This window comes from Microtus oregoni, unplaced genomic scaffold (assembly GCF_018167655.1).
Source record: "Microtus oregoni isolate MIOR12 unplaced genomic scaffold, Mior012 000085F_ref0000168, whole genome shotgun sequence".
NCBI classification, from domain to species: domain Eukaryota; kingdom Metazoa; phylum Chordata; class Mammalia; order Rodentia; family Cricetidae; genus Microtus; species Microtus oregoni.
In genome coordinates, this window is record NW_024544551.1 from 113,141 (window position 1) to 126,889 (window position 13,749).

Here is a 13,749-nt window from a genome sequence, read left to right on the forward strand (position 1 = left end):
GGATTTGAGTGGAAGCAGTTTGCATTTGGGAAGAGTTGGAGGAGGAGAAACAGAAATAAGAATTGTTATTTTTTGTACAAAAATATATATTTTCAATAAAAAAAAACACAAAGTGCCACAACAAAGACCACAATGGTTAATGTTTAACTCCTGGGGTCCTGGAAAAAGAAAAGAAACTTTCCTTGGCCACCTTAATTTAGGTTGTTCCCTTGTAATATAGAAGGTTTTACAAGTCTTGCTGAGATGTTAGCAGTGTTATTCATCCCTTCACTGCCCGCTGAGCCCCACCCCAGTTTAAGCTCAGCAAATAGAACCTCGAAGACTATATGGAGCAGAGTGTGTATATTCTTAATTTAAATATGGATATATTTCAGGCATGGGAGAAACTTGGAAGAACTACATTCGTTAGGCAAAATATATTTGCTCTCATAAATTAACAAGTGAGCCCAAATCACCTGGATTAAGAGATGAACTAAGAAAGGATGATTCATTGTTGGAGTAAGTAATTTATAAAGTTCAAAAGAAAGAATTGAGGGCTGCGGAGATAGTTCAGTTGGCAAAGTACCCGCTAATAACAATAATGACTTGAATTGGAATTTCCAATACCAATATGAAAAACCAGAATTGATATCACAGGGGGAAAGGGAATAATAAAGACTGGAAAATCCCCAGGGCTTGCAGGACAGATGGTCTACCTGATTAGTAATCTCTGTAGTTGGAAAGAGATTCTGTCTTAAAGCATACTGTGGAGAATGAACCCAACGTCAACCTTTGGCTCCTATAGACATGTGTGCTCTCATGCATCCACACAAAGACTTAACACACATAGGACACACACTCTCTCTAACACACACACACACACACACACACACACACACACACACACATAGAGCTATTATCCCAAAACATATGGGATACTTTTCATATTGAGAACTGAGGGCTGAAGGCCCTGTATGAGAAGCATGCGAGGAGTTTGAAAAGAAAAGTCAGTCTGGTGATGATCATTCCTCTGAGTCATTCCTAGAGGCCTCCTGCACTCAGTGAGATCCTAAGCAGACCTCATGATAATGTTATCACTAGGTATCCCTCAATCTTTTTAAACCCAGAATCCTCTATGTTTAATATAAACAGGCAGGACAAATGTAACACCTTTTTGTCTTTTACTTTTTGTTGTTGTTAGTTTGATTTGGTTTCTTTGGTTTTTGGAGACAGGCTTTCTCTGCATAGCTCTGGCTGTCCTGAAACCTGCTCTGTAAACCAGGCTGGCCTAGAACTCAGAGATTTGTCTGCCTCTGACTTCCAAGTGCTGTAATTAAGGCTAAATGTGTGTGGCAGCACTGCCTGACTTTTGTCTTCTGTTTTTAAGATCTCACTAACTATACAGCCTGATACTACACTGTGTGCCTTGAATGGACCTTCTCTCTTTTTTTTTTCACCTTGCTAAATACGGTCTTCCCTTTGTCATCTCTGCTATGTCAGTCCTTCTATCTGCTGAATCATCGTCTGTTCAACTCCATAAAGAAGCACGCTTCTCTCCAATTGCTTAATGTACTCATCTAGCTGCCTGGAAGGAAGAGCTGTTTCCTAGTGCCATGCTTTGGAGAGGTGTGGAATGTTGCATTTTGAGAGGGTTGATTTTTGAATCATCAGTTTCATTTTACATGATTTCTGTATAAAACAGTCCATTCAAATATTCCCAGTTTATTTATTTCATTTTATGTCTGGAGAATAAAAACTTTCAACTCTAAAAACTAACAATTGGCAAGATGTGGTCACTGCCTGCCTGCTGACTGGTTTATTGAAAGCATAGTTAAATGAACAAAAGCTTTGTCATAACACTGTACTTTATCTTTGGGACTGGCTAGCATATCCTTGTCTTATCCCACTGTTAAATGTATTTTTATCCTATTAAGTCCAGGCCAGGTTTAGCTCAGAGAGTTCCTTGGAGATGACACTGAACCTAACAGTTTTTAAGCATACGATGTTAGTTCTGGGAATCAAATTCCAAGTCTCATGCAATATTGTAGAGTACTACATTTGATAACCCTCTCAATACATTACATAAAATGAAAACGCTTCAGTATTCTCATGGTCTGCAAAGAAGCTAAAATAAAAGGACACCAAGCATACCAATTAGAAAATATCAAACTCCTTCCTCCATCCTGGTCCTGGAGATTTCCCTTGGGTGTTTTCCAATTTTTCAGTTTAAAAAAACAAAATAGAGGTACAAAGAAGATAAATCACTTGAGGTCTGATAGTAATGTCTTGTGCAGGTTAGAATTTACTGGGTTATTTGCTGGACCCTACTGGTTCTCCACAGTACACAATTATTATTTTTTTGAGCCTTATAAATCACTATTTTGTGAGCAATGGGTACTCTAAAAGCATCTATTAACAAGTTCTGCTTTCTCTGCAGATTTTTATGATCAAGTTTTTTTTTTCTGCTGTTCTTCTCTTAACCTTTCCAGAGGAGTGTAATTAAGAAAAGCTTCTTAACCTGTCCATCGAGGAGGTCACTAAGGCCTAGAGAAAAATGAGCAATAATAATAGTAAAAAACATCCCCTGTTTCATGACTACATTTTCCCAACCATGAAATTCAAATCTGTTTGTCTGGATGTCATGCAGAAAGCCGGACTCTGAAGCTTCACAAGTAGAATTTCAGTGGACAGCTTCAGCAGAAAAATAATGATCTGGCAAACACTGCTCTCCATGAGGGGTAGGTTACAGCATCAAGAAGCTGGGATCAGGACTCATTATAGGAACTCTGAGAATTGCCTCAGATAATACCACCCCAGGACCCCAGGTTTCCTGAGGGAAAGAGTCCAAATGAATACAACTGGGACATAAAAAGCCGAGCCACAGAGATTTCACACTGAAAATAGAAAACAGCGATCCTGGAACTGAGCCAAAGGTTACAGCAAGGCATGATCATATCATATAATGTGGACATCTAAGATGAAATATGAATGTGCCCATATGATGAATGGCAGGCAGCCAAAACAAAAGTCACACCTGCCCCTTGACCTAAGTTCCAGGCATCTGCAAATGGAAGACATTTGTATAAAGGGAAGAGTGATCAAACTAGAAAACAAAATAGCAATTGAGAAGTTGATTTTGATGTAAAGATGAAATAAGTTTAATGGTCTTGAGTTGTCTTTATAAACAAAAGACAAATGGCTATCCAGGATCTTGAAGAATTTGTTCACCAAGTCTTCAATATGTAGAAGATGTCTTGGCACATGTTTACTGCTCAATAAATATCTATTAAAGGAATGAATGAATTTAAGATATAAGCATCACTATAAAAACCATTGTTCATACAACAGCAAGATATTTTAGTGCCCTTTTATAATAACAATAAATAATCTAAAGAGAGAATAATCATATATTCTTTTTATTCCGAGACAGAGCTAATATACTTCCAATATACAGAGAAATGTTTACTTCTTGCAGAACTACACCATCTTAGATTTAGAGCCTTGCAGATCTGGGCACAGTCCCAATATTGTTCCAACATTTACAGGCAGAAGCAGAAGCTTCATATGTATTAGAGATTGTAGATTGTAGTAAAGAACTTTCTAATTCTAAAAGCTGTACCCCGCTTGTGCCAAAATTCCACTCAGCCTGAAATTTGAATGTCTACTTGAAACTTGTTAAGTCCTAGTTTGCTGCAGATGAGGATTTCTCTAAGCTCAGCTCTGAATGATTCCAGCTACAGAATTATGCAGGCAATCTTACTTGATTTTTAAATAATAAAATATAGTCACTGTAGGACTACAAACATGTATTATATTATACACTTGATCGCAGCTTTTAATGAATTATAAGAAAAGATGTATGTTTCCCACATAGGAAGTCTGAAACAAAAGAGCCATGTTTATGGCTCACCACTGCTGTGTTTAAATAGCTGCTCTTGTTATGGAAGAATTAATGCAGGATTCTAGCCCTATGAAAAAGATCAAAGGGGAAAATGAAGATAATATTTCCATTTTGGAAGATCATCTGCAACTATAATAAAAAAGAGGAGATTAGATGAGCAATCAGTATTTGTGAAATTACACTTGCTAGGAGGTTCACCAATGGTATTCATTTTCAACAGCATCTGAATGGGGCTATGGGATGCACATTGTTCAAAAAGCTCTGGGACACAGTAATAGAGCCTGATGGGTGAGCACTCTGGTATTCTATCTATCATGAATAATATACAAAATAACAAATATATGTTAGAAGTTGTACAAAGGACAGCTAGAAAATGTGTTTACCAACACAGGGATCATCTGTACTTTGATGCAATTGCTTAGAAACGATCCTTCTTGATTAACTATAACTTTGTTTTTGTATCCATTCCTATTTTATGATGGACAAAGGAGCTTTGAGCCATGCTACACTTAACATTCTCCATCTACTTTGAAGATCTACTTTCTGGACACATACCTTGTCTACACACGCCTTCTCTTGTCTACATAATTTAGCTGAATTATCCATAATTTTGCCTTCTCTCTGGCACTAAACTGGTTACCTACCCTCCCTTTTTATTTAATTTAATTTGCTACAAGATTTTATTTAATATAATTTGTTACAAGATTCTGCTATGTTTCTTTTTTCATCTTCTAAAGTAAATGTTTAATTTATTGCTTCCATTAAATAACCCTTGATCAATAATCTTCCAATTCCCATTCACAAGGGACAATAGCTTATATCACAGTGATTGTTTGGTCTGTATCTACAGTTTGGCATTCCTACACCCAATTATTGCCTTTACTCCTGTGTTCTTTTTCTCTTCAGAATCTCAGTTGTCAGATGCCACTGTTTCAGTAACAAGGACTGACAACTTCCCTTGAGTTGGTCCAACTTATAAGCTTAATGCTAATCTCTGCAGAAAGCAAAGAGATATATTGGACCTGATTTTTGCTGAGTTTTGTATCCTTTTCCATTGTGTTATTCCTACTAGTAATGTAGCTAAAGCTATCTTTTGGTTCTTGAGAAGAATATTAGTAAAGATACTTGTGCTATCACAGTTTCTTCCTTGGAGCTACTTATAAACCTCAGAAATGCCTTTACCAATGTAATTGCCATTGTGCACGATGGTATGAAAGTATTACTGAAGTGGAAATCTAGTCGATGGTTTTCCTGTACAAAACTCAATAGCTTCCAAACAAATTCTCAATAAAAGGCAGCAGAAGCAAGGCAAAGAAAGAAAGACAAACTATAAAGCAAAAGACAGCAGATTAGATAAGAAGACAATGGAAGAGAAATAAAATGTCTATAGAAAATTTTTCCCATGAACAAACTGAAGGCCCTTGAATTTCTCACTTTTGTAAAGAGCGACAATGTCTTTGACCAAAATCATTTCTATCTTATCTGTCTCTCTTTATATCATTTTATAGTTAGACAAGTGATGCATTGTATTATTCTTGGGGAGACACAACCCAGTATCTCCTCAGCCCAGAAAGGGAACTGATGACAGACCTATCACATATACCACCAAAGTGTAGCTTGATGACTCAATAAGGGTCTTATTGGGATTACCTACAGGTTTATCATTGAAGAGTTATTTTCAGAAGCAGAAAGGACTTAGACAGATGCATCCCCCAAACCCTCCAGCGTAGGTACCAGCTCATGAAAGCAGAGACCTGAAGGTCACTGCACATTTTACAGGCAGCTCAGCAGATTGAAGACAATCCCTTTTAGGAAGCTCAGGTGGTCAGAGTCTCTTCCAGATAGATTGGATGGTCTAAGGGTTTCCCACAGCAGTCTTTCCTGCTCTTATATGCTTGTGGAGGGAGGGTCCTAGTGAATCTGGTCCATTTCATCGGCTTCCTGAAACCTTTGAGCTACTTATGTCCTGAGTTGAAAGGGCTTTTCCTGCATGTAGAATGTTTCACTTCACTTTAGAACACTCTGTATTTTCAAAAGTGTCCATTGTTGAGGAAATTGCTGCACAACAACAGGTATAAAGAGAAAATAAAATCCAATAATGCATTATGCAGAACAATCAATTTTGCCATTGCGGTCATGAGACTCTTGAAATAAATGATTAGACTGTTTCCTGACAATGCTCGGAGTGTCCTATGCAAGGCTGAGCAATTTCTTTGCAGGGCCAGGTCAAGAGGGATGGGATGCTGCTCTGCTCTCTCACTGACAATCAGTAGGGCCTCTTTTGTGTTAATGACTAGCTGAGACAAATACAAGATGGGAGCCCCGTTAGGAGTCAGCTGTCCTTAATCTGTACCAATCAGATTTATTTCCAGTGAGACTCATCATTGAACAAGAAAATTACACTTTCTCTTTGAGAGTCACCATTATACCTAACATTAAAAATCACAAAATAATCCTTCAAATCTGAAGGAAAATACACTTTCCCTGAACCTTTCTAAACCATTAAGAAAGTGTTGCTTCTCCATATATTATAGCAATTTAACTGAACCTCAGTTATAATTTGTATTATATCAACTGTTGAATATATCATGAATTTCATGTTTTATTTTCTAAGGTATTTCATGTTCCTGAATGCCATAGTGGAACCTTTGGACTTTGTTAGAAATAAAGGGAGACATGGAATCAAAATACTTGTAGTGACAATCAAATCCTATATATATGAGTTTATGAGGGACTTTGAATTACATTTCTTCTCTTTTTGAATTTCATTTTCTAAATCCTCAAAATATCACTAATAATGATCCTTCCCTTTTAGAAGTTTCTGTGAGAAATTTTCTATTGATCAGGAAGCCCTTTGTAACAGCATATTCTATAGCTATTACTTAGTATGCATAGCCCTTTCTGTACCTAATCAGAATCTAATATATGAGGCACACGATAAATGCTTGTGGAGTCAAATTGAATTTCAGACCTTTAAGGTCAAAGAATTGTTTGTTAAAACATAATTTGTAATAGACACTTTACATAGATTGTCCTCACAGTTAAATGATTTCCCGAATGAATATCAGCTAATAGGAAATTGTATCAGCAGTAATTCGGTATCTAGAACACTATGGTTTAAACTATAATATATATGTATCATTTTTATTTGTAGTTATCAAGGAAATAGAATGTAGCCAGGCTTGATAGTACTGTCTTAGGATGTAGAAGATGGAAGGAACATATTTAAAGACAAGAAGGAAACAAAAGGTGAATGAGGAAGAGATATTAATCACTCTGGGGAAAGGCAGGGCTGTGTCTCTTCAGCTTAAAGACTGGGACATTTGCACTTGTCCTTTCTCATGTTAGTGGCGTGAGTGAAATGCAGAGTAATAAGGGGCTGTCATGTTTTAGAGAAATGCTGGTCTTAATATGAAACCTGAGTTTTCTTGAAATATGATCAAAGCAACTTGTACGTTCAATTTGAGAAAAGGGGTTTTCCCCTGCTTTTTGTGTACCATTCTCCTTCTTCCTCCTTCACACACACACACACACACACACACACACACACACACACACACTCGCACTAACTATTGTGAATAATTTCTTCATAGAAAAGCAGAATAAAAAAGTAAAAGAAAAAAAAAGCCATTGAAAGTTTTCTAATATGGAGAATAGCTTTGAAGAGAACTCCCCAGGGTGGTTTTAACAATACAACAAAACAGAAATATTCATCCTCTCTATTCCTGGATCTGGAGTGAAAATTCCGAGTCTAAGCATATCTTTAATCCCAGCACTCAGGAGGCAGAAGCAGGCAGTTCTCTGTAGTTCGAGGCCAGCCTGGTCTCAAGGGCTAGTTCCAGGATAAGCTCAAAAGCTACACAGAGAAACCCTGTCTCCAAAAACCAAAAAAGAAAAAAAATTCAATTATAAAAGAGTAACTTCCAGATTAACATTTATATCTTAACTTCAGTTGTACTTAGAGGCTGCTGAGTTCTAGGAGACCTTGGGATACTTTGGCAATAAGCTCCATTTGGACTTTATACACCTTCATTACTTCTTTATATCGTCATTAATATGACATCACAGGGCCTATGATGTCCAAGAGTGATGGTGTCCCTGATGCTGTTAGCATTATTGCATGTGCTGTAGTCACCAATACTTGAAAGGGCTACTAAATTTCAGTTAGAAAGTCATAAAACTAAATATAATTCTTTTTCAGTATTTGATTAGATTTTTCAAAATTCCAGGACCCACCTGTCAGAATGTACAATTGAGCCTTCTACCAAAGATTATGGTGCTGAGTTTTAAGTTTTAAGGGATAAACTATTAAATTCCCAATATTAGTCTTCTCAGTGAGAGAAGACTTAGGCAGCCCATCCATTTTCCTTCTTTCCATTACTAAAATTATGTCCTATTTGAATATATTCTATTCACTGTTGCCCATGAATTTCCCTATTTCTTGTCATTTATCATCAAATAGTAAATAAATAAATAAAATTCCCATTTGTTATATGGGTAAGTGATTACAATTAAAAATTGTAACCATTAAAATAATATTCAACTATCTTTGCAGTCACATGCCTAGAATGGGAAGATAATAAAAGCCAGGTAACTGGGCTGTAGTAACATTTTTGTTTGCAGGGAACTGTGAAGAGCGTAACAAAGAGTCAGAAGACAGCTTCATCGATTACATATAAAACCAATATGTTCTTTTGTTTCATCCACAAACCTATGAATTCTGTACATGTGAACAATCATATATTTTCATATATCTTCTGTCACACAACAGACTTTTTATATGTATTTTGTATTATGTACATTAGGATGTACATAAAATTGAAAATTTCCTTGATCATATTATTTTGATATAATTCCATGATAGTTCCACATGTATTTTTTTCTAGCCACTGAATATGGATAAACCATATGCTTATTATTAAAGAAGATATATCAATGAACATTTTTGCAAACTTTGCTGAACTTATGTGTCAATGTTTCTATGACATAAAAGTTATAGTTGAATTTTTGGCATATATACATATATTCATTAGTAGATCACTATACACATGTAACTATATGTCTATATACATGCTATGACATACAAATACATGATATGTATAAAATAAACACACAGACATACATGTAATGTAATGATGCAGCATAATAACCAGGCTAGCTTAATATGAAATAGTAAAATTTAATGAGCTTACAACACCAGGGATCCAGCGATGAAACCAGAAGTACAAAAAGGGACCAGCGGGGCTCATGCCACCAGATTTATATGTAAACATTAACCAGAGGCAAACACGCCCGGCAATGGGCTGGGCTTCCCCTACAATCTAAGAAATAAAAATATACCAAAGTGCTTTCTGAAATACACACATGCAGACTACCTTGTGCAATAGACAAGACTGTTAACATCCTATATTTTTCTAACATATGATTATAATATAAAATGACACTGACCTTATTTAATCAATAAAAATTGATAGAAGCCTTGGTGGGTGGTGTTACTGAGATTCCTAGCAGGAATTGTAAGGTTCTCCTATTCTAGATGACAAAGTTCTCAAAGTTCATCAATGATTAAGAAAACCAGTAACTCTAACCAGAAACGAAATATAATACAGACACTCAAATAAACTAAAGACTAATACTTTAGTATTCAGCTTTAAGTCAGTGGCAAAGATGAGAAGGAATGAAAGAGATGAGTGGCAAGGATGAAATTCAACATTCTCTTTATGGCTATGCAATAGACAATGGTAGATGAAAAGGGGTTTCCCTGAGAAACTGCCAAACTGGAGAGGGAGGAAACAATAGTCGTTAATATTGAAACCTGGCAATGGTTAAGGTATGGTGGAACACCTGATCTGTGACAAGGCAGTGGGACCAGCTAAGGAGCTACAGTAGTTGCTTACACAGCTATACCACTGGCTTTTCATGTTTAAAATGAAATATGGATATAGAATAATAAAGAAGCTGTTCTCATCATCCATTAATGAAATAGCCTGAGAACTCAGAAAACTTCTTAATGAGTTCCTTTGGGATGTGGATGGGATTTAGCATGGGCATGGCTCTTTACAAATTCTATACTCTCAGATGTCTACGAGAGAGAGAGTACACATAGTTTGAAAATATTGCAAAATTTAAAAAAATCTTAAAAATAAGTATTACAATGCTAAAAGAGGCAAACCGTGTTTGAAGGTTTTTTTTCTTACGGTTTATTGTATGCTAAGTTAATTCTTAGTGCATGCAAAGAATGGAATGTGTGTAACTTCTGTGGTCATACTGTATATGGAAATAGACTGGAAAGCAAAACTTTCTAGCTATGAAATATGACAGGAGAGCAGCAGGATGGATGCGTTTGTGTTTCTGTATGTTCATGTTTATACAAAGCATCTGCCCACTGACAAATCTCTGGGTCTATTTGCATAATTAAAAACAGGAACATAATCAGTACGCTGGAACAACAGCAACAACTAGATATTGTCCCCACATTAAACACTCTGACTATTCTCCAGGAATGCACATTCCTCGTGAACTTTACAGACAATAAGAGAATAAAAAAAAATAAAACAACCAATTGAGACATATTTGATGTGCTGAAGGTCACAGATTGGTATTATCGAGAGTTTTGACCATGAATATCTTTTCATGCAAGGGATTTTTTTCCTAGTGATCTCAAAATTCAATAGGAGTATTTTGAAAATAAGTGGCTTCTTTGGTTCACAGAACTAAACAATACCTTCTAATTGTACCCAGACACACTCTGCGGACATGGTTATTGGGTTCTTGTGTTCGTGTGTCATTCATAGCCAGAGCAATTTCAAAGCACCAGCTGCTGCTATAGACAGCTGGGGTCACCTGTATAGTCTCTTAGCTCTCTGTCCCCTTTCACTCCCCTCCCTCTTTCTTTCCTCTCTCTCTCCACCCTTTTCCATCTTTCCATTTAGTAAGTATGTTGGGACATAGGGTCTCTGCCAAGGACCCTTCCCTAATTCAATGCTATTTACTTAAGCTTCTTTCTACTATCTACTCCATCTACCTTAATAGAATTCTATTACACCTGCCTGGCATTTTCAAAAATCTGAATGCCTTCAAGGTGTCTTGGCTGTTTTCAAACTGATTTGCTTGTAAGACTAATGAAAGAATGACTATTGAAGGGAAAGAAAGTATGAAGAAGCTCCCTCTCTGCTCTATTTACATACTCCTGTTAGAGGCAGTATACAGAGTAGCAAGTCTCAATTACTTCTTGAGTTGAGTGAAATATTAAGGATTCATTAATTTTGTATGGGAAAAGATGGCTAAGACAGAGTGTAAAAATCTTTAGATTCAAAACAATTCCTCAACTACCTGTGTGGTTATTTGTGTGTGGTTCTAGCTTCATTAGTTAGCTTGCAGAGAATTAGGTTGTTGTGGTGGATATGGACTGCTTGTTTTGAATTAAAAACATTGATAACACCATAATGGCATGTTGGTACCTTGTTGGTACTGTTACCCCAGGGAAGTTTTGGAACTGGACACATGTATTGAATTAGAACTTTCAGCTCTCGTTGCCCTGATCTTCCTTTCTATTGACTACCATGCAGGCTGAGGGCCTTAGGATAACTTAGGGTGTTCATAATGCATGACAACATCGAACTGTTTCCCAAAGTGGGAAACAAAACATCATTCACACATAAAACAAATTAATCTTGTTATCTTGATAATGTGATTTTTAAGCTCATTGTTTTGAAAAAATTCCGTACGTTATCATATCCATAAACTTAATACTTTATGACAAGTTGAAGATACAGATAAAAATTCAACAGACAAATATTAAAAATATTAAGTACTAAGAAAGGTTTAATGTGCATATGGCAAATTTTGACTGTTGTGCTTGAAAAGCAGGAATGATGATCAGAATGTGGAGATCATCAGGACCCAAGCCTGATGGCATGTGCTATCGGTGTGTGTCAGTGAGAAAGGCCAAAATGCTCAAGGTAGTTTTAGTACAAAGAACAGAATGGGGCGGGGGGCTCAAGTAATGTTTGGAATTTGGGTATGTAATTGCTATTTATATTTCCTTTCTTGTGTAGAAAGTAGCTGATTGAACTAAACTGGGTAATGTGTATTGTGCCTGTCAGTTCAAAATGAAGATGAGAAGGATAAAGTTTCCATAGCTCCCTTACACTTTAGAGGTCCATTTTAATACATCATTGCTGTGCTTTTGTCCTAAATAACTTCTCTTTGCTCACTCTCATTGTATACTGCATGGCTCTGATTCAGTTACCACCAGTGACAATATGATCTGTCTCTTCATTACACGGGCCAGGATGTGAAGATAAACTTAATTTGGGACTCCAGGAAGTCAGATTTGATCTCTTCTCCTTCCCTGGTAGCAATTCAAACACATTTTTGTGTCTCTACAGAATATATGAAGGCACAAGCTCTTTACACATTTTTCATCTGTAAAATCCAAGTTTTAGTTAATAATTTTCTCCTTGTAAATAAACTTATCATTGCCCATCTCTTCTGCCATATGTCATTCTTAGCATGTTTCTATTAAGGAACCCTTGAGCCACTGAAGTGAGTCACTTCAGCCATTCTTCATCAAAAAGTACAAATTAATCTTGCTTCATTAGCTTAAAAGTAGCAAGACTGTTCTAATCAAGGGTTATGGTAAACACCTCTGAGCTTCGTAGTCACTGTTATGGTGTTCATTCAGCCCTTCATATCTAAGGCTTTTACAACCAGAAATTCAAGCAACCATGGGACAAAAACGTTGTAAACTTTGTGTTTGTACTGAACATATGCAATTTTTTCACTTATCATTCCATAATCAACACAGCAAGAAAACAATAATTTCCATGACATTCACCTTGCATGAGGTATTACAAATCATCTGGAGATGATTTAAAGTAAATGGAAAGATATACAGAGATTATATATAAACACAACACCATTAGCATAAGGGACTAAAGCATCCTTTGGCTTTACCTAGAACCAGTCCCCACCAAAACCAAAAGATAGTTATGTCTATATAGAAAAAATGCCACTAGAAACCCATGCAAAAATAATAATAATAATTGAAAATTCATAACATATTTTCCTTTCTATACTCTTTCCTAATCCAATATTCAGAATCATCTGTTTTTCTATGGACAACTTTTAAATTATGGAAGTTGTTTGAATTAAACCACATACAATTTCCCTGTATTTTAATCTTTTTCTCTTTAAATTTCTTAATACATCACTCTGGAATCTGTTATTAGGACTGATTATAAAAGGTTACTTTTGCTGCATGAGGTCTGTTTGAACTATAAAATGAAGAGAAACTTCTACTTCATTCCTTGCATAAAACAGTATGAATTAGAATGGACTAATGTAATTGGTGAAGTAACATTTGAGACTGGCCCCTAAAGGATGGCAATTGAGAATCTCAGTGGGACATTAATTCAGGCGAAATTGTTGTGTCCTCAGGTCAGGCCCTAACATCCTAATTTTTCTTTGGCGGTATAGCATAATACCATGAAAGTATGTGCACAATCAAATTTACTTCCCTCAGCAGATGATACAGCACATCTTTTATTCACCTAGGTCAGCCGGCATAATCTAAGCAACAGTGCCTTATTAGATGAAGTGTCCCCCATTGCTCAGTGGATTAATACAAATCTGTTTATCTGAATCTACAGCTGGCAGTGTGAACCCTTCTCTGAGTTCAGTGCTAACTCTCTGGAAAGGAAGGTCACATTGCTGAAAGAAGAGGGGAAAAGAGAGGAGAGAAAAAGAATAATCAATACAGCTCTTTCTGAACAACATGGTATACTTCTGACCAACCTGAAAGGGCAATCAACTAGAGATCCTTCATCCCAAAAGACAGCTAAGAAAGCATCAGTGTATCACTGGAA